Consider the following 19,431-nt stretch of genomic DNA (forward strand, 5'->3'; position numbering starts at 1 on the left):
CTTTCATTTAAAACAGCAGCCAATACTCACTTAAGATATCCCTTCCCCTGCTTCTTTCCTACCATTTTGCCCTACTGATGGAACAACAATCCAGTACCACAGCCAGGGAAGAGCACTGCAAAGCCAACAGAAGATAACCAGACTGGCTGGAGAGGGATGTACTGGAGTCAAGTGCTACAGCTCTGGAACAAGACTAAGGGAGAGGATTTCACAGGGACCAATCTGAAATAGCCAGCAACTGGCTGTGAGGCATACAGTACACAAATCCACTGAAATATAAGGGGCATCTCTCATGTTGCACCCAAATTTGACTCCATCTCACAACAGTTTGCTATTCTTGGTCTTCACAGTAAACTGACATCAACACTTAATCAGAAATCCAAGGCTAGAGAAAATAATATTTACATTACAGAGATCAATCCCTCTTCTTGTCATGCCTTCTGTGCTTTATTTTGTTTTGCAGTTTTTCATTTGAATTTTGTGTTCCTAATTTGGGTTATGGCCAAGACAACAGGAACTTGAATTGCTATGCGTAATATAAAGTAAATAAAATAAATTAAAATTTCTTATCTCTGAGAAGCAAATGCTCTTAGATATCATTAGATAATGCCAGCATCAACACTACGTGCCTGATGCTTAGGCACAAAAAATTTAAAATCAGTCTCAGACACTGACCATGTTAGTTTTAAGTATGAGGTATGCCATATGCAACAAAGTGACTTGGACATGGATAACAGGCAAAAGCAACTATGTCAGTACCTGAAATTGTAATTTTTTTTGCAGTCAAAACCTCACAACTATTTAGTAATTATTCAAATTTCCCCATCCTCGATGAGCACTAATACTGCACATCTGAGTCTTTCAGCTAGCAGGCCCATGGTTTGTGAAGCAGCCTCTCAGCCAGGTGAGGGGAAATGATAGCCTGTTGTGCTGATCTAGCACTGAAACACATTTCATCCACCTGAAAATTGTTCTTTTACAACCAGTGCTCTCAGTACACTAGGAAATAGTTTAGACACCTGATGATTTAGATTTTAATGTTCTTACTGTGGATATAGCCATCAAAATTCCCACTGCCTCTCATTCCTCACACACTTAATATGCTGATTTAATTATACGCCTGTAATTCAGTTTACATTTTACAGGAGACAGAAGGTAAGGAGATTCCAGTAAATGACACTTGAGATAACAGAATGAGTTACTGGAGAGCACAATGTTCATTCTTTGCATATGTACCAGCCTATTATAAAGGGCTTAAAAATTCACTCAAACAGAACAGGTAGGAAGCCTTGGCAAAAGCCAAGCTAAAATTAATTTTCCAGATTTTAAGGTTATAAAAGTAACTTACAAGGTAAAAATCAGTGAAGACCTGTCTTTGTAAATCCATGGACAGACACTTCAGTCTGCTGCTCGATCAGGTTTTTCTCCCCGCTGCCCTGAACAAAGCTTTGCCCACACTCACTGACTGGGGCACCAGGCAGCAGGGACAGGAGTGGAGCTGAAGCAAATGAGGTCAGTTCCATGCTGCACTGCCTGGGAAAGCAATGGAGGGAAACTCAGGCACTGATCACTAAGGAAAAGGTGAGATAAAATATCTAGCAAGGAGAAAGAGGTTTAGAGACGGATTGTTCTACAGCTGCCCACATTTAAATAGCAAGGACAAGAGTAAAAAATTACAAGCTCTGTCTGGCTACCATGAAGCTAAAAAAAGAAGACAGGAAAAAGGAATCAAACAACTCTGAATCTAAAAAGAGTGGGACATGAGAATTTTTTCAAGAATAATTTAACAAATGCCCAGATGGAATGAAGCAGCGATATGTCCTAATTACAAGTTTATTATGTCAGCCTCAGAGAAAACAAAAATCAACAGACCCCAATTAAGTAAAGGTCAATCTTGGTGACAGAAAAAGGAGGAATTTCAGAAGGCAAAGTGAATTTAAATATATCCATTTTGAAAACTGGAAGATCTTTTTTCAGAGATTGAATCCTGTCAGTAATACTCAGAAAAAAATTTGACAATCTCTAAAATTATTAGCATAACAATCCTCACAGAGTGTGAGAGAAAGATTTGGGATTTTATCTCATGCAAATCCATAAGCTGCTACGAGTATATTTTTTTTCATAAAGAAGATAATACTGAATCAAAAAACTCCAGCAGGTTAACAGAATAAATGGAAATACACATGTAAGCTTTGATGCTGATGTTGTTGCTGCTTAATCAAAATCACCAGTTTAAAACAGATGCTCACTCTTTCCCCATCCCTTACAAATGGTAACATGAAGCTGAGTTCCTATCAGGAACCTAATCCCAAACTACATTCTCTCTCCCAATGGACTTCCCCTTTTTTCCTCTCTGTAACACTTTACCTCAACTCCACCCAACATGTGTGCTGTATTTATGATAGAAAAAAGCTGCTACATTGGTGTATTTTTGAAAATCTATTTTTTTCTGCAGTAGCCTGGCCAACCAGGAAATCAAAGCCCTGCATATTATCGTATATTATTTTGTATGACTGAAGGCCACAGGCAGTCAAATCCCCTGTGTGCACATCCCTCTAGGAAATCCTGATCTCTGGGAACAAAAATAATACTACAGTCTCTAGAATAAACTACTTGAGGGACTGGATGGTACGTTCAGATGTATTTCAAATACATGTATTTATTTTGTATGTATTAACATACACATATGCCTTTCTGACGCAGGAGTTAAAAATTCCCTTCTAACACACCAGTGGCCAAACAGCTAACATAGCAGCATTTTGAAAGTGGCTTGCACAACAGGGAAAGCAATTGCACAGTAGGAAAACTCCAGCAGGGAGACAACAATCCAACAACAAACAGGACATAAAGCATCAAATGGAAAGTGAACTCTTGAGGAGCTAAGACAGATGCAAAAGCTGTTGGTGGTAGTGTGAAGAGATGTACTGGTTAGCAACCATAGGAATACACAGAAGATGTGGAAATATTTATCAGTGCAAGGTGCTGAAAAGATGTATTGAAACAAAGTTCACAGTCACTTATCAAACACAGCTGTTCAAAATCCCCCAGGACAAATTTTCACATATGATCTCAAAAATACTGAAATGCTACCCATTAAGGTATACCACCAGTATTAATTCTTTTGCTGGTACAGTCCTGACACAGCAGGTTTTAGCAGAAAACTCACAGAAATATCTTCTCTCAACAATGATATGTTTGTGAAATGCTTTTACTTGGAAGCAATGTCAAAATTTAAAGTCATAACATTTACTTTTACTTCCAGATGCAAAATTCACACATCTATTAAATAATGCCAGGTATACACTTCTCCCAAGCCATCACTACTAAGTGCTCATCAGTCAAAACAATCCCTTCTTTAAAAAGGACAGGCTTAAGCCTTTCAGCATAGGCTAAACATTTTTCTGATGCACTCTAAAACTATAGTTATCTGTATGAAAAGTAATAAATAACAACATACAGAGTTATCATAATTTTTCTGCTTTGCAGCCCCATTTCTTGCATGTCAGCGGTAGCCTCAAACTCACATTTCAACCCCGGGCCTGTCAATACCCACAGTATTTGCTATTAAAAGGTGCCTTATTCAGAAAGCTGTTTTGACACTGCACTACCGATGCCACATGTATGCAGTCAGCTCATACAGGTACTGGAACCCCACTAAACAGAGACCCCTGCTAACTTCAGCATCACAGCCAGGAAACCACCCAAGTCAGATTGCAGCAAAGAAATTCCACTTCTGATGTGACATGGACACAAGTAAAGAAGTATATATGAGAGGAACAGATTATGCCAGAGCATTTATTGTATTCATTCATTTCTTACCTTTCCCTTTACACTGCAGAGGTTACCTCACCCCTTGAAACACAGTCATAAGCAGCAACAGGTTTCACATATGAATTCTTTTTTCCCTGGGTGCTCTGGGGAAGCAAGAACATTCACTCAAGTGAGCATTCATGCCTCAGCTTGAGGACAAGGCTCTGCACCGAAGCCCTTAAGACCTTCTCACGGCTGCTGATTTCATCCACGAAGTGAAAGAGCATCTCAGCAGGACACTGCCAGCCTCCTTTTCAGCTCCCACTCAGTGATTGCCAGTCTCTGGCAAGTGAAATGTCAAGAAACAGGCAGGGGCGGTGTTTGGAGAAGGAGGGATAAGAGATTCTCACCATCCATCAACCTCAAAACCTATTCAGCCGACAACTTGAATGGAACAGGCATTTCATTCTCCATGGTAACAAGAGATGGAAGGAGGCTGAGGAAAAAAAGGAGAGAGTACAGACCCGGGAAAATCCAATGTTGAAGATGCAGGGAAACTTGCAAACTTTGCAGTTTCTCTCTGCTGTCCAAGTTGCACGCAGAAGAGAGAAAAGCCCTTTCCTTGCCTGCACAGTCTGAGACAAACCGTGGCCACGATGAGGTGTCTTTTCTGCAGGCAGCATATTGATGTAGGGAGAGGAAATCCCTTATCCTGCACCAGTCCTACCCAGAGGAAAGACAAATGCCTTCTGAACACTGGAAATTTGGGGAAAATGCAGATTATTGCCCCCAGAAAAAAGAACTGCCTGAAAGGGAAAGATACTGTCATTCCTTGTACAGTACTTGTCTACAGATCAAAGCTACTGATGCCGATTCAGTCTGTGTGCCAGCGCTGACCACAAACCAGAGTGGAGGATTAACATCACTCTGTCTGCTTTGCATCTTACATGGAAGAAAATGTTTCTTACTTCTGTTATGTCAAACAACTTAGATGCACAGATAAAAACAAGGAATTAATTTATTCTTTTCCAAGGCACACCAAAAGGAAGCATGGAAGCAGACAAACTTAAAATTCGGGAAGCACCTTTGCCAGCCTCAAGGGATCTCATGGTAAGTCAGTTCTTATTAACATTTCAGGCCTGGCCATCTTCTGAACTTTTTTTCCTGCTATTTTACATTCATAACTTGAGCTGTCACAGCCAGAATGCGCACAACAGGGAAATTACATTTGGATTCATGCACGTTTGTGTTCCAAGCTGGCCCCATGCAGTTACTGAAAAGAGTCTCTGGCTAAAGTACTTATGCAAGATAACCCAACAAAGGACTGAAAAGCTCTGGAAATCCTGGCTGCTGCCATCTTATTTTTTCTCAGTTTTGTATACTGATTCTTTCCTGAAGAACACATTTAAATCTCTCACCCCCATCCAAACTCCCCACCTCTCAATTTGGAGTTTGTTCTCACTTTTATATTGCATATGGGACATGCTGTTGGTGTGATACTTTTTTAAAACTTACATTATTATCTATACAGAGAGCTTTTTGTTAAAGATGACCTGCAGAGTTTAGTTTTTTCAGTAGTCCCTATGCATAAACAAATATGCTTCAGATCATAGTTCTTTAAAAACTATGAATTTTTCTTCATTGTACTCATTTGAATTTTGGATAGACAACTTTCAATCTTTACCATTCATGACATTGCAACCCATAAGGCATGTTAATACACAATCCTGCCCAGTGAATTTCAGTTTTTATTCTCACTAATCATTTCAAAGCCACATGAATACATTCTTGCTTTTGAAAATCACTTTCATCCTCTGAAAAAAAATTGTTTTATTTTCTCCTTTGTCTTCCACAACTGACCAAAACAGAACCTCAGCAGGAACAATCTTACAGTCACTTGCTACTTGTTCTCCAACTTATCTTCCCGAGACAGTCCTTTCTTTAGGCAAAGGAGGGCACATTTACCTTTTGAAATTAACTTCAGGTCCATGGCTTAGAGCTATTTTCCTTTTTTTCCTGAAGACTTTAGCAAGAAAATGAGAAATGAGACTACTCCATTCTCTCTTTCCCAGCTAAAGCCAACTAAGTGGGAATAACACCTCAGCTGGAAGATGTCAGACTCCTACAACTCTATATAAGCAAATAAATACTGTTAAATGCACTTGCATGATCAGATGAACTCAGTTTTTTCAGCTAGTTTTGAAGACACTTCAGAATTCCAAGGAGATATTTCCAGCCCATTTAAAACATATTCTACTGACATCTATTACGATGAGGGTATTTAACATAGAAAGCTTTTTGTGTTCTTTTCATAGAACAATCTCAGAGTACTTTGTTATTTTGCTTTGTTACAGGAGCACAAAAAGGAAAGAATGTATTTTTGCCAATTGCCATAAAAGCAGAATCATCTTCCCTGCACTTGCTGTTCATTGCATTTCACCTAGATCCTCTTGAAGGTTTGAAAGCATTGTTGTTTATCTGGAGCTCAGGGAAAGGGATTTTCTTTCTCTCTGAAGTTGATTCTACTGTACTTCAAAGAGTTGCCATCTATTAACATTATCCACTTGTCTTGCTATGATCCAAAAACTATACCCTTAGAAATGAAGAGCTTTCCCAAATCTGTTCCAGCAGCATGCTTTAGGCAAGAAAGAAGACACTGACAATGTTACCAATATTCAGAAATGTGACAAAAACCAGTCCAAGAGCACAGAGTAGTACCAACCACAGTGCCCACTGTGTGCTCCTTTTCAGCCACCAGATGGGAAATGCTGATGTGTCTCACCAAGGGCACACACAGAGATACACATTTTGGAAACAAATCTACTATGAATTGGCTAAAACTAGTATCTGAAAAGGCACCCTACCAAGAGGTACTGAAGAGAAGGGTGAAGCATGCCCACACAGAATCAAGGCCTTATCCAGCTTCCAAAACAGAAGAATAAACAGTACAGTACAGCCAAGATTCAAAGGACTGCCCACCATGTGTGCCTGCCAGGCAATAATAAAAGCTGAAATGCATCAATAGTCTCAGGCTGGCTGAGAAAGAAACTGACTTGAGTTCTGATCAAGTTTGGTGGTCTCCACACAGCTCTTGCATTACTAAAGCTACCACCTCTACTGACAGCAATTTCACAGAGAAGTGAACCAGTGGGAACCAGGGGTGAACCTCACTGGGATAGCACTGGCAGCAGCACATCACAGCATCCTGAACTGCACCTGCCCAGCTAACAAATGGTTTCTGGGAATAAAAAAGGCTAAAAAACATGATTGGAAAGCACACAAAAATCATCAAAACCTCAAAAAAATCTGAGAACAGCACCTAGGAAAGCAAAAGCATCTTGGTTTAAATTGACAACCTTGGCTGAAATATCTCTGAGCCATTCTCAATAGAAATTATTTTGAGGTAGGAATGAGTACGGACAGAGTAACAGGGCTGACCTGACAACACAGTGTGTGGCATCAGTAAAAGAACAACATACTGTGCCACTGAATTACTGAATTACCAGGTACTGCCCACTGCAGACACACCATCCCAAAACAGGAGAGGTGGACTTTATGTGTGCAATTTTATCAAAACATATTTCTCTAACAAGCAAAATTATACTAACCCAATAGTTTCCTATTTTCAAGTGTGTCCCAAAATTAATAAAAGATAAGACTTTAATAAAAAGCTCCTCAAAAGAATCAGCATTAATCACCACAGAGGCGAAGACTGAAATTTAAACCTACCTAATTTTTTTACTTAGTCAGTGCTTTAAAAACTTTTCATAAAACAGGAACTCTCCACTACTTTAGAAACAAAAAGAATAAATCCTTTGGATCACAAGAATTTCATGTTTCATAAGAGAAAAAGAGCAAATGACAGTAAGATTCCTAACAATTTGTTTGGCAAATGCCATCTAAACCAGCACACACAGTCACCTCAATCTGTTACCAAGAACTTGCGACAGCAGTAAATGTTAATGACACATGGCAAGGTAAAAGCTATCAGCCAGGGAAGGAACAGCTTTTAGGAGAGCATTAGAGGCTTATAAATTTTGAATTCTAAAATTTTGTATCTGCAGGAAAGGTTTTCAGTGTTTCACATGCAAACATTTTCATGCAAATAAATACATTTTCCTCTAAACTAAAAGAGTTTAAAAGGGCACAATTAGCAGTTTTCACTGAGTATAAATCAGACAGCTGCCTGTAATTGGAACCAGGAGCAAAAGACGTATAAGAGATGCTTTCTTCCTTGCAGATGCTTTCCCAAGATCTAAGGGAAAGTTCTACATCAAGAAATTAATATAATACTATCTAAATCTACACAGTCTATGGCTTTAATAGGTACATTTACATGTGAATAGTTAGTTTTGGTTTGTTGTTTTTTTTTCTTTTCATTCCCAATTTCCTTTTGGATTTTATCTATTTCATATAAGATTAAAACAGCCACAAAGATACAGCAAGCCAAATTAAGCTCACTGTGATACCTCTGCAAATAAAGCTATCTTTTAACAAGGAGCAGAGGGGTCAACACCAATGAATCAGCGCTAAATGCTATCACTAGCAGTGCAAGAAAGAAAACCACTACCCCTTCATTCCAATGGGGATCAGAAGAAGCTGCGAATTTAAAACTGTAAGTTAGAAGAAACAAAATATGGAGAAGCTAAATATGTTTCACATGAAAGAGGCATGTTTAAATGTCTACTTCTGTCTACATTTCATAATGCTACTGAAATACAAGTGATGTCCAACATATGCTTGGGACACAGGACACTACTTAAGGCAAAGCACTAAACAATGCCTTTAAACCCCATCAGCGAAAATAATACAAAAACAATGGGTTGGAGATTTTTTTGGGTGGGGAGCAGTGGGGGCATAGAGATAACATCAATTAACCAACATTTTGTTCCACTAAGTCAGCATTTCAACAACTCAAGTATCTATAAATGAACCAGTCTCTTAAGAAAAAAATTATTTACATTTGTATCATTCTGCAAATAAGAGGACATTTTTTAGAACAGATGACACCATTTTTTTCAGCCTTTCTGCAACAACTAATTGCTCCCATGATTTCTTAACCAATTCCCTGTTTTACACAGTGATCCCAGTTGTAAAACAACAGGGAAACTTCCCCTTCCTTCAGGTCAATGGAAAACCAGAATCAAACACTTTTCAACAAGCTGATCAGAACACTGTAGATAAATATAGAGAAGCACCATAAACTACATATTTTTATGCACACCACTCCCAAGACACCAAAATGACAGAAGAACCAGCTGAGGTACTAATGCAGATGTGACCTAAGAGGCCTCAGGCACAGATAACCAACCAACCTGTGCAACTTTAAAAGCAACACAAACTCCCAGCTGCCAGCTTCTCTTCCCCAGTGTAATAAGATGTAACACATATTCAGTTTACAGTATGATACCACATTTTTGCTGGAAGGCATAAGAGATACGAATTTAACAATGTGTTAAATTGGAGCATTGCACCTGTGTCTTACTACCAGCCTGCTTGATTTCCCCAGGGCTGGAGGATGTGCCTGCCACCTGGAGATGGGCAGCACAGCCTGACTTATCTAAGCTCTTTCCAAGCTCTTTCTAGAACTACCTGGGCACAAGGTCCCCAGCCTGACGGCAGATCCTGGGCACTGTGATAGGGTGGGCAGGAGAGGCATGCTTTGAGTCACAGAATCATTTGGTTGGAAAAGACCTCTAAGATGCGGTCCAGCCATCAAGCTGGCACTGTCAGGTACACCCAAATCAAACCAAATGGTAGACTTGGCAGTCCCTAAGTGCCATCTCTACACATATTTTAAATACCTCCAGGTATGGTGATTCAACTAGAATGCTAAGCATAGATTCACAGAAAAAAGTTAGCCCCTGAACGAAAATATTTCACATAGTTTACAAACATCTCTCATATTATCTCCTCTCACTTGTCTGTGCTGATATAAGAACAGCAGGCATATATTGTATGTCAGGCAACTGCTTCAAGTGACTGCACCACAGGAAGAAGCATCGACACCAGCGACAAAAGGGAATGTTAGGGAAGCTTGTGGCTCCTACAAAATGCCTTGAAAAAACCCCTCTCTGTTGCAGCATGGACTCTAAACAAATATGCCTACATTCTCTCAAGGTATCTTACTTTCAAATGCAAATAATATGATGTGTAATGAAAGGGAATAAAGCCTTGTTCCCAGAATATAAAATAAAACTAACTGAATTTACCAAAGGACAAAAGAAGGTTGAAGCTCCCACTAATGGCTTTGTGTCTGATTTTTAATACTAAAAGCTTCCCGTGCTTAGTTTATAAATTTGGAAGGGAGAAATTTTGAAACAAAAGTATGTAACACAATTTCTCACAGGCATATTGACTTCTACCTTTCCTGTGAAGATAATATACACATTTCAGTTTTCTGCATTTTATTTTGGAGCAGCAAGGAGACGTTGCTGAAAGCATCTCATATTACCTAGATTAACCTTGTGCTCACTACTTCCCCACACAAATAAATGCCAAAATAGCAAGCCAAGTCTTTCCTCTCTGACCTCCAAGTAAGTACTACTGCTTGAAAAAATATATCCTGTTACTGCTTGGAAAAAATCTATTGTATTCCCACCCCCTCAAACCATTCCTCTGTAAAACAGCTCATCTTAAAAATACAGTGCTGTCACCTTCCTTTTTCAGGTTTTTGCCATTGCTGTCACTATGGAAACAATCAGATCATCAGATATGTCAGTAAGCACGATTTATAAAATACAAAAGCACCAATTGTAGATATTCTACATAAAACCCAATCAAGACAAAATTAGCATGTTAGCAAGGAAATATTGGCTTTAAAGAACTTTTAATTTCACATGATTTCCTAGAGCAATGCTGCAATGAGCTATGGCCAAGGAGAGAGCAGCCAGTGCAGAATCATGCATGAAGTCACACAGCCAAAGGCTGCAACTGCCAGGACAAAGGGCTGTAATCAACCATTTTCCATCCATTTAAAACACAAAAATCCTACAGTAAAGGGAAGTCAGTACATCCCCAAAACATTACACCAACATAAGAAATATGCCAAGACATACAGATATTTGTTTCTCTGAGACTTAGAAATAAATGAAGGAAGACGCTTTCAGTTTGTTTTGCCTGTATCTCAATAGCGCATTCAGTCATATTCCCCTCTGTTCATCACCTTTGTTCACATCTGCATCAGAAGCAAAGGTGAAGCCAATTACTCACAACTTCCCAACCAAGCAAAGATTTAAAGCAGTTCTTAGAGAAACATCAGTTATAGAGCTTGGTTGGGCAGCTATTCTGTTGAGTTGTAGTTTCAGCAGTGCAAAAGCAGAGTGCTTATTATCGCTGTAAGATGGGGTTCATCCAAACCCGTACGTGCAGAAGATGCAGTTTTCCCCTGCTCCCAAAGCTCAGGGCATACTTCACTTTGACATGTTGACTCAATTATAGCACTCGGGAGCCTCAGGAGAACAAACAGCTTTTTGAGACACCTCCCTCTCTACCACACACACATTCTCCCTGTGCTTATTTAGAAGCTCACTGCCTTTCATCATCACACTATTCTCTCATATGTTACACGAATGCACCTACTCACATTGCTGCTTTTCCTCACCTCTACTATCTTGGAAAGTAAGCAATTACCATACTTCAAATTCAGCTACTGAAGTTACAACACATAACAAAAGCAAGAGGGACCTCTTTTTATGACAAGATAAAATATTTCAGCTCAAGAAAACAGGTCAAACCCAAGAGTCATAAAGCACTAGGAGAAGAGAGAACAGACATGAAGCTGTAAACTGCTTTTAAAACATTGTGGAGCCAAAAGAATAATGTGTACTTTTCTTAATAATGACATGGCAAACAGTAAGCTCCAGGTGCCATTTCAGGTTGGGAAGACAATCTGCCAATCTGCCAGTGCTGCACAGCTGACCCTGAGACTGCTTGGTGCCTTTTGGACTTGGCTGAAGGACTTCTGCCTTTGATGCTACTTGCACATACAGCAAAGTCCCTTACATTCAGAGCCCCTCAAGTGGCTCAACAGAACAAACAGTCTACAGCATTCTTGTCTTAAAAGCTCTGGTTTTGACTGGCTATCTTGATGACAGATGGAAATTTATCAGATTATTCACTTTTTGACACAGGACGAGCAGATCAGGTACTCTGAGATGGAGATAGTCCTTTCCTTACTTGAAACATATGCTTTTGATTCCTAATTTCCAAAACACAAGATTACATGCTTTGTCTAAGATTTCCTCTATTAGGCTGCAGAAGTCAGATGGAATGAATTCAGACAGCAGCTGCAAGGAGAGAATGACTGAAAGATTTGGAATTCTGACCTATCAAGAGGGCAAGGAAGAACAAAAGTTATAAATTACATAACTGAGTGAAAAGGTAGAGGGCAAAGTAAGATAAATTTAATAAGTCTTTTGTGGGAAATCCTCTTCCACAAAAAGCTTCTAGAAACAGAGTGAATTTTGATGCAGTTTCCCTGCAATGAATTATATTAGTTCACAAAAATCAGGATACTGTAAGATAGTACAGAGGACAATTCAGAGCTGGAGTTTATGTTGCTCAAATATTGGACAATTGTGCAAGTTTATATCTGTTTTCTATCTGGCTTTTTTTTCCTCTTCTCCCTTAATCATGCATGCCGGAGGGCTTCCACATACCCTGTGCTGAAGTATCCAACACTTAAAAAAAGTTAGAATCATATTTATCTGGTACAGTGGTACTTCTCATTTGTGTATGTAGCTCTCTGCCCTCGCTTCTCTTGTATCCTTTCCTAGACTCCAAGGTGACTAGAAAACACTGCATGTTGAAGTCTGGGTAACAAACAGTATCTACACAATATTTTCAGTATTATCACCTACTGTACATTCCTAAGCACAATTTCTAGTACATTTCTTAAGACCATAGGTTATTCCAATCAGTCTGATATTAATTACAACATGTCCTCTAGCAAAGACTGCTCTTAGGACTCTGAACAACCACCAAAGTCAGTGCCACAACACCAACATGAAAAAATCCAACAATAAACAAAGAACTTTTGCATGTACTGTATGACTTCTGCAGAATTTAATATGTCACTGAAATCAGTAGGGGAGATCATTAGAAAATTCCTTGCCATATACAGGAGCTTTCATTCTTCAGATATTTAGAAAGAAAGCTAAAGACACAGCAAACTCAGGTAAACATTTTTTCAAAATAATAAGTCTACACCATGATTTAAGGTACTTGCTGGTATTTGAGTTTACTACATACTCACTTCCTAGCTGTAAAACACATATTTTACCTTTTCTCAATGCATTCATGCAAACAAGTCTTCAGTCAACACATGAAACTCTTGCCCTCCACATGCCCTGAGAGTAACTGTGGGGCAGGAAAACTACTTCAATATTTCCCTGTGATGGTGGATGTAAAAAAAAAAAAAAAAAAATTTACCAGACAGTAAAACAAGTACTTTGTAGTAATAGAGAGAAGTACCTCGAAAGGGTCCTTAACCTCACTATGAATAATATGCCCTATAAACTCAATTTGGCAAATCTGTGCTACATCAGAGGAGTTTCACTATCTGTAATTCCATTGAAAAAGACAGGATTACTGTTTATAAAAGGGTAGACAACAGAAGCAAACATAGAGCTGGAGAGAAGAAAGCAATCCTGCTTAATGGAAAAATACACCTGAAGTCTGAAATATAAACACATTTAATCTTCTTGGGCTGTTCTTGCTTAGCATAAAGAGAAAATAAAACTGTATCTATTACTTCTTCCCTTCTTTGCTTACTGATTAGTGAACTGAATATCATCTTCTTACTCTGAGCTTTCTTCTAATAGATTAATGACAATAGAAAAGCCACAACATTGAACAGCAAACATCTGCTATTTTCTTGGATTCACATGCATTTTCTAACAGCACCCTGAACTAGAAAATACTCTTCATACACATGCCCAAGGTTTACATGCATTATAATCCAGCTACAAGAGTTCAGACTGAACTTGCTTGCAATATTCTGATACTCTGTAACAGAGCAACAAGAAGGCAAATAAGTTTCAGAAGACCTATTTATTTTGGAAACTGATAGTGATTCTCAATCACTTAACAGCTGTCTTCCAAGAAAATAAACAAAATTCAAAGGTTCCTACTGATTCTGGAAGAATCAGTGCTGTTCACTAGCCAGCACTTAATACTGCCTACATTCAAACAGAGCTCTATAGCAGTCCAGCAGGCTCTCTAGAGGAATCACACACTATCAGAACAACTGTCAAAATCAACATGTAAAAACCATGTCCCCATTGTATGTGGTACACTCCAGTTATTTCAAATATCCTTCCATATTACCATAAGATAACCTGCTTGGTAAAAATGTCAAGTGGCAAAAAAGACAGGATAAAAATCTAACTTTTCACCCAGTAAATAAATTAATTCTATGAGTGAATTGCATTGATGACATTTGTGCCCTTTTTCTTTGGCATAAATAGTTACCCTGCTGAGAAAACAGAAGCTCTAAATCCAAATGAAGTTTGCCATCCATTCAGGGAAAGAATAAGATGACAATCATGTGGCATACATTTATTACATATTTAATGCAGTTCTGGAAATCTGAGATTGTTGGCAATAAGTACAGTGGAAGAAGCTAGACTAAACAAAAGGAAACACCTGAGGAGGAGTTATTCCCAAGGAAGAGCTTAGGAAGTAAGGACAGCGTTTCTCACAGATTTTTCAGACCCAACACATCTTCAAAGCTACTACTTTGAATATGGACTCTCCCTCCTGCTCTTGCTAGTTCATGGGAAATTTCATCTCTGCCCAACAAATCAAGGGAAACTGAACTGCAGATTCCATTAACTTGAACTCTGAGACAGCAACTCGGCTACTGTGAGTCACTGACAGCTGGGAACAGCTCTGCCAGCTTGGGAGAGACACCAAATTCAGTGCAATATCCATCCTCATACACGCAAATCCACAACGGCCAGCACATCTGAAAGGAATCACAAGGATGCTTACTGGAGAGAGATGTCTGGTGGAAAAAGATTCCTCAGCAGGAAGGGTCTGCTTCAGGCAGTTGCTGCTAATACAGCCCTACGTGCCCAGAGCTCTCAGGAGAGCACAACTCCATGTTCAAATCTGGTGTTTTCAATATAGAGGTCTAAAACTTCGTCCTGCACCTGAATTTCTGGTGAGTGAGAATCTCAAAAAGGATCTCAGAAAGTTTTCCAGCAGTAAACCTACATACATACAACCACTCCCAAATCATCCATTCTCTTGCTATGGAAAAGGAAGTGAAAATGCAGTATGCTAATTAAGGACTCCAAAGATGCCTCTACCGATTCTACATGTACCAAAAAAGATATTCAGGTCTTCCTGCATCACAAATCAAAGCACAAAGAAACAGATACCACCAAGCAGGAGTTATGAGCAATCAGCTTCTTTCAATACCTAAAACTACATCACTAAATCCAGTGATGCTTGTATCTCTGGTCTCATCAGGCTGTCTCATTAAAAAACCTGGCTTGCGCATTATATATTGCTTTTGTAGCTGCACCAAGTCACTGCACATTCACAGTTCAGCCAGTTACATGGCTACGGCAGAGGGCAAAGAGTAACTCATTTAGAAGGGTGAGAGAAATGACAGGAGTAAAGAAGCAACTTGATGTAGATTCTTAAGGCTACATATTTCATAAAAGCATCACACTGGGAAATAAAATTAAGAGAGTTGCTTAGGATGGGGGAAGGTTTGGCTCTTTTAAAGAAATTCATGTTTTCTAGAGGACAAGCACAAAAACACATGGCTCGTCAGTAACTGTCCTTACAGTTTTCTTCAACATACAAGATTTACTCACTTTTAGAGCCTTGTCTACAACAGTAAGCTTCAGAAGAAAAAAACCCAAACTCAGCTCAGTTGTATCACAAAGTCTCACATGATTTAGCCGCTAATGGTAGAAAGACCAAAAATGCTTAGCCTCAAGAGTACCATTGTAATTGCTAAACTCAACCTTATTAGAAACGATTATTCTCTACAAGCCCCCAGGTACAGAGGATTATTCTTTATGATTATTTAATAAAATTACAATTTCATAACTGCAACTTCTTCCTGGACAGATCCTTACATCTACCTGCCACCTCTTAAATTAAACTTATTTCTTGCTTGCTTGCTAATCTTTCTTGATATTGTATTTGTCATGATTGCATCTCACCACTTCCCGACCGAGGAAACATTGCAAACCAAATGGAATTTTAAATTCAATGCATACTGTCATGTCAAATGTCAGCCAGGGACATATTTCTGCCACACAGAACTACTTCTGAAGTTGTAAGCAGTAAACTGATTTTAGTGTCCTTCAGTTAGGAGACTGTAAGAGTCCTTGGTCAGATAGGTTCTTCTCATTGAAATCAGAGCAAGATAATCACAGAACAAGATCTTGCTTTACCAGACAAATTTATCTACAAACAAAACTAGGAGAATCTTGCCTTGCCTTTCATGGTTTCAAAGATACATCTTGAAATTGAATTGATGATTAATGCAGTTTCATGGAAAACAGACTAATACAGACATTACAATATCACATATTTACTTTCATCTACCCTTCTTCAGAATACTAATAACTTCCTATAAACAAAGTTTTGTTTACTTCCTATAAACTAAGTTTGACACTCCCCTTCATCACTGCACTTTTACATACCTGGCACACTCAGTATTTCACTGACTGAGGGGGAAGATTTTGAAAAACTCTTGATAAGTACTCGCAGGAGAGTAATGCCATTAAATTTATTCCCCATCTTATAAACAGTCTTGTCGATTTGATAAAAGTCTGTTCAGTTAATGCTCAGGTACCTCAGCTATCTTCAGAAGACAGTTGATGTGGTAAACATAGAATCTTAAGAGAAATTCACACAACTACATAGGAAATACATGCATGCCCCTCAGCCATCCCTTCCTGTGTAGATTACAGGCTGGGTATTGAATTTGTATCATTTATTTTCAGGGTCTCAGATATTTCTCTAGCTCTAAATTCAGATCTGTTCAAGAGATGAAACATGCCTACCTGTCAGCTTCCCTGGTCTCCAGTGCTGCAGAATGCCACACAATTTACACTAAACCAGAGCCTCACAGTGTTTTGATGGCTGATTCTTGCAATTTTGTGAGCTGGTAGATTAGACTTTTTCCATTGCAAACCTAGATACAGTTTAAGGTGACAGGTTTTGCAAGTCTGGATTTATCAGTTCCTCTAAACGTAAACCTGCATCAAAGAGGATGGAAGTTAAGCACTCACCTTTTCAGCAGTGCCTTTGTTCAGAAGCCAACACACAGAGCAAAGTCAACAATGCCTGGCTTACAAGCACACCCTCCAGCTGGGAAAAAAAACCCAGAATGAGTCTAGATTAGAGATACACAGGAAAGAAAGATCAAAGGGTACTTTATTTTATACACATCTGAAGAGCACTGCACACAGGCTGTGCAACCAACCACTTTGTTCTAAACAGAAAATATTCAACACAGTGCACGCACTATTGGGGCTCCCTAAAAACATGTCAAGTGAAAGCAAATGCAGTATTTCTCAATCATGGAAACCAACCCCCAGTATACAGAAGGAAAAGTAGGAAGAGAAAAAATATGCTAAGAACCCCTTGAATTAAGAGTTAACAGTCCACCAGGCAACAGAGATCCAACTTCCTTGACTGTAACTGCCAGAGAACTTGGCCTTAAATTTCACATAACAACATTTCTTTGTAATGAGAAAGTTAAAACATGCCCTCATAGGAAATCATCAATACCAGAGCTCAGACAGCAACTGAAACTCTTGTGCAGACTGCATAATACCAGTATCACAGAATATTCTGAGCTGGAAGAGATCCACAAGGATGGCTGAGTTCAACTCTGAAGTGAATGGTCTGTACAGGGATCAAATCCACAGCCTTGGTGCTATTAGCACCATGGTCTGAACAACTGAGCTGATCCTGGGGATATGGAGAGGCCATGTATAGAAATTAAATGGAGCAATATAAATTGCTGTCTCATAGCTGTGTTTGAAAAAAAGATTCAGGGTTTTTTGCTTTGCAAAGGGACACCCCCAGACTGGTACACTTTCCAAATTCTTTAAATAATCTCCTCAAATTAATTCCATGGGCTGCCTTCCAGCCTACAGGAATCACCCAGCAAATGCCAAGCATAGGCAAGTCCTTTCTCCCCCAAGCTGGGGTCTGGGGCAGCAGCTCCATGTGATGACTTCTCATTGTCCACTTTACCACAGCAGAGCCCAGCAGGCACCGGGCACCTACCCAGAGAAGTTACTGAGGGGAGCAGTGAACCTGAACACATTTTACTGTTTACCCTATGGCACCAGCCAAACAGAGCAGCTTAGGGCTGCTCCCTATCCGTTCAGATGCAGCCAAACTGACTTTCTGAATGGAATGTTAAGATGCACTTTATTTCATTAATGAAAAATTCTCTGCTGCCTTCCTCTACATTAAAAAGGTGTCAATCCTGTTCATACCATCCTATCATGTGCAGGTGGCCACACATAACACAAACAGTAATTCACAGTCCAGGAGCTCCCTTAACCTTCCCCACTAGATGCAAACAGGAACAAACCAGTGCATTTAGATGCCTGTATCTGGTACTAGTTTGCTCCCATGTATCTGCAGCTACAGCTCTTAAGCAGAATGCAGCAGGACACCATTCTTGAAAAATCATTCCTGAAACTTACTCACCTTTCTTGTCCCCTTATACCTTTTGTACTGTTTGCCCAACTGTTCCTTTTTAAAATACTTTTTTCCTGAAGAAAGGCAGGATCTAAGATTGGTATGCAATAATGTAGATTTGAATCAGCAGGAAGCAGTATGGAGGCAATATTAAAGAGTTAAGAGAGTCTGCCAACTTGTTCTAATACCTCAAAAGCAAACATAAATTAAATGGGTAAAAGATTTCCAAATTATTTAATTTATTTTCATTAGAAAATTGAGTCTTTGATGTTAGAGTATTTCCTGACTATTTCTATCAGTCTTCTGTATAATATATTTGTTTTTATATATTTGTTCTTCCAGTCTTTCCTTTGGGCAGACTATTCCATACTTCAATATATTTTATAACCTCATTCCCTTATTTCTAGTCATGCCCCTTCTCACTTGACTAATTTAATTAGTTTCTATCTTTCAAGTATGCACCATTCAAATATTTGTAGACTCTTATCACATCTCTCAGCTACACTTCTGGTTATCATATAGCCAAGAAAGCATGTGTGCCTGTAGGTCCCATGTCTGTACTCCTTTGCCATTTGTCCCTCCAATCTCTCCAGTTCATTTAAATCTATCTAAAAACAAGAAGTTTGAGCCTGGTACAACTTGCAAGTTAACTCTCACAGTTGTTCAAGAAGGACCTTCTCTTTAATTTTTGTAACTCAAAACTGTATTAATTTACCACCTGCTACCATGACACATCTGTAAACTGATTTATCTGCTGTGCAGCTATTCACTCCAAATGTTTCTGGTGCTTGAAAAACTAGTGCTTTTCCAGTTTCACTCCTTCCCTGGAGCACACACAAGCACATTTCTTGTTAAACCATTTTGACTGAATTCTCCCCAGGGCCTCCCCACAAGTAGGAAGTACTTTTTTTTTTTAATTCTCCAATTAGTTCTACTATCTCTAGTTCCTCTGTTAGTGTCTTCACTGTTAATTCACTTCTAACATTTGGC

General features: G+C 39.0%; 1 protein-coding gene across 7 annotated transcripts in view; it reads right to left on the reverse strand.

Annotated features, from left to right (window-relative positions):
- NDST2 (N-deacetylase and N-sulfotransferase 2) overlaps positions 1-19,431 on the reverse strand; it is a 130,493-nt gene that overhangs the window by 85,543 nt on the left and 25,519 nt on the right. For 2 of the 7 annotated variants that reach the window (XM_059476689.1, XM_059476688.1), the window contains exon 2: positions 17,013-17,091. The exons of 4 other annotated variants lie outside the window; for them this stretch is intronic. The gene's annotated coding sequence lies outside the window, so the exon portion shown is untranslated. Of the gene's footprint in view, positions 1-3,819; positions 4,010-17,012; positions 17,092-19,431 lie in introns of those variants that run through there. One more of the 7 variants, XM_059476693.1, reaches the window with a different exon arrangement.

The sequence above is a fragment of the Ammospiza nelsoni genome, chromosome 8, assembly GCF_027579445.1.
Source record: "Ammospiza nelsoni isolate bAmmNel1 chromosome 8, bAmmNel1.pri, whole genome shotgun sequence".
Taxonomy (NCBI): Eukaryota; Metazoa; Chordata; class Aves; order Passeriformes; family Passerellidae; genus Ammospiza; species Ammospiza nelsoni.